Source organism: Orycteropus afer, unplaced genomic scaffold (assembly GCF_000298275.1).
Source record: "Orycteropus afer afer isolate SDZICR_OR568_19922 unplaced genomic scaffold, OryAfe1.0 scaffold00393, whole genome shotgun sequence".
Taxonomy (NCBI): domain Eukaryota; kingdom Metazoa; phylum Chordata; class Mammalia; order Tubulidentata; family Orycteropodidae; genus Orycteropus; species Orycteropus afer.
This window is the reverse complement of record NW_006921980.1, coordinates 2,660,511-2,663,450: the sequence shown is the minus strand read 5'-3', so window position 1 is coordinate 2,663,450 and position 2,940 is coordinate 2,660,511. Positions and strand designations below refer to the sequence as shown.

General features: G+C 42.8%; 1 protein-coding gene across 1 annotated transcript in view; it reads right to left on the bottom strand.

Annotated features, from left to right (window-relative positions):
- Window positions 1–2,940, bottom strand: part of CNOT6 (CCR4-NOT transcription complex subunit 6) — a 93,711-nt gene that overhangs the window by 995 nt on the left and 89,776 nt on the right. The window lies entirely within an intron of this gene.

The window sequence follows — 2,940 nt, the reverse complement described above, 5'->3', positions numbered from 1 at the left end:
CGCTGTGAGTCGGGGCCAACTCGACGGCACCAACAACAACAACACTTGCCATCTGGCTGGTTCCTATTCAAACGTCAAATCTCAGGTTCATTCACTTTCCAACGACCTTGAATTCTGCCCTCCACTCACTTAATCCCTCTTATCATATCCAATTCCCTTCCCTTGATAATTTCTATTACAAGGTGTAATTATGTATGCATTTGTGTGTTTGATAGTCTCCTCTCCCACCAGACCATCAGCTCCAGGAGGAAGGGTTGTTTCTCTAGCTACCCTGCTGTATCTTCAGCACGTGGCACACAGGCAAGTAAACTGCCAGTCCCTTCTCTTGTAACTTCTCTGAAGGCATGTTTAGATTACATGCTCTTGGCCATATGCATTTAAGCACATTCAAGTATCTCCTTCTTGTCTTTGTGCTAGCTAGCAAGAGAACATGGGAAAGAAAGAAGAAAAAAAAAAATTTCCTCAATCACTCCAACCCTTTAGGTACCATTCCCCTCCCTCTTTTCAATCATTCTGCTTCAAAGAAGACTCTTAAAGTTGTTTTTATGACTGGATCTCAGTTATTCTTCAAGTCACCACATTCTAGTCTCTCTGCCTAGCTCTCTAGAGAGATCTCTCTCATAAGTATCTTTATGAAGCTTCACATTGGCTCTCCTTCTCTCAAAAGGCTTTCTTTACTTGACATTTAAGCTTCCACACCATCTGGCTTTCCTTTTCCATCTCTGGTTATTCCTCTGTCACATAAATGTTAGTTTTCTCTAGGGTCTACTCCAGCCCCTCTTCAATGCTACATATTCATCTATTCCCAGAGTTAAATTAGCATCCACAGTGCTTTAGTACTAAAACGGAATGATAAAAATTCCATAGTTTTTTCCATAGTTTCTGCAGAGGTTCCCAACTGCCTTCCCTTCCAAAATGAAGGACCAATTAATACCATTAACTTTTAAATCTCCATCTACAGTTCTTCTTTATCGCCTCAGTTTAGATCTGTGTGTCTATATTTTGAGGATACCCTCTACCCTGGAAGAAGTACAGACAGAATGCTCCTTAGAAGTGAGGACAGAGAGACTTTGTCTCACATATTTTGGACACGTTGTCAGGAGGGCTCGAGAGGGACATCATGCTTGGTAAAGCAGAAGACCACCAAAAAAGAGGAAGACCCTCAACGAGATGGGCAGACACAGTGACTGCAATAATGGGCTCCAACACAACAGCCACTGTGAAGACGGCTCAGGATTGAGGAGTGTTTCTTTCTTTTACACACAGGGTTGCTATAAGTTAGAACCAACTGGATGACACATAACAACAACTCCATCTGGTAATTTCATGGGGACTTCCAAATTTAGTTTGTCTAAAAATAGATTATTTTCCTATTCAAACTTGCTTTTCCTTATAACTCTTATTTCAGCAAACAAAACTTGTCCCAAATATAAAACTGGGAGGCATCTACCATTCTTTCCTCCTCCATTCTCAATAATGCCCCCCAAAGTTCAACATCAAATTAATCCCAAATTACTGATCTAGTCAGGGAGCTCTGGTAGCATAGTGGCTAAGGCACTTGACTGCTAACCAGAAGGCTGGCGGTTCAAATCCACCAGCCACTCCTCGGAAGGAAGGTTGGGCAATCCTACTTTCGTAGTGATACTGCCTCGGAAACCCAAGGAGGGGTCGCTATGAGTCGGGGCCGACTCCACGGCAAATAACAACAACAACAACATACATACATTGAATGTATACACATATACATTGACTTGGTCCACTTTTCTACATGCCTACTGATACTATCTCAGTTCAAATCATGATCATTTATTGCCTGGCCTCCTGTTGGGTATCTCCTTGCCTTCCTCTGCCCTCCAGACAGTTCTCAGAGGCTTGAATAATAAATTCTTGCTCAGAACTCTTCAGTGTCTCCTGATTGCCTCAAGATAAAGTCTCAATTGCTCAATTTATTCTGAACTCAACTGAACCTCACCACACCTCCTCCCCATGCTGAATTCCAGTATGCTACCCTCTTGTAATTCCTCACCCCTTTCCACAAACGGCTTGTATTCTCTGCTTGAAGGGAGAATTCTTACCATCTCCTCACTTGGCAAATTTCTTCAAGATTCAGTTTAGGTATCACCTCTTAAAAGAAATATTCCATGATTTCCCATGGCTGGGGTTAGCATACTACTGTAATACCCTATTGTCACAAAAGACTATAAAAGCCTTTAATACAGGCAGCCAGTCTTTAGCCTAGTAAGCTCCTTTAACATAACCCCCCCCCAAAAAAAAAAACCCAAACTCACTACTGCCAAGTCGGTTTCAATTCATAATGACCCCTCCTTGGGTTTCCGAGGCGACATCACTACAGAAGTAGAATGCTCATTCTTCCTACCGAGGAGTAGCTGGTGGGTTTGAACCACCAGCCTTCTTGTTAGCAGTCAAATGCCTTAGACACTAGGCCACCAGCACTCCTTCCCTTAATATAAACCAAACTCACTGCTGTTGAGTCAGAGCCGACTCACTGAGACCTCTCTTTGGGTTTCTGAGGCAGTATCACTATAGAAGTAGATTGCGCAACCTTCCTTCTGAGGAGTGGCTGGTGGGTTTGAACCGCCAGCCTTCTGGTTAGCAGTCAAACGCCTTAGGCACTACGCCATCCTAATCCACCATTACACACTCTAACCCCAATCTAGGGATATTCACAGAGGCCTTTAGGTACTAGCCAATGCATCAATTAACAAAAGAGAAGCTCACAGGACTTTAACTCTGATACTATATGAAGATGAGATAGATAAAAAGGTAAAGTAAAATTTACCTTCAAAATTTTTTTCACTTATCACTTTCTACCAATACAGTTTTAATGTTGTTGTTTGCCGTCGAGTCGGCCCCGACTCATAGCGACCCCTCCTTGGGTTTCCGAGGCAGTATCACTACGGAAGTAGGATTGCCCAACCT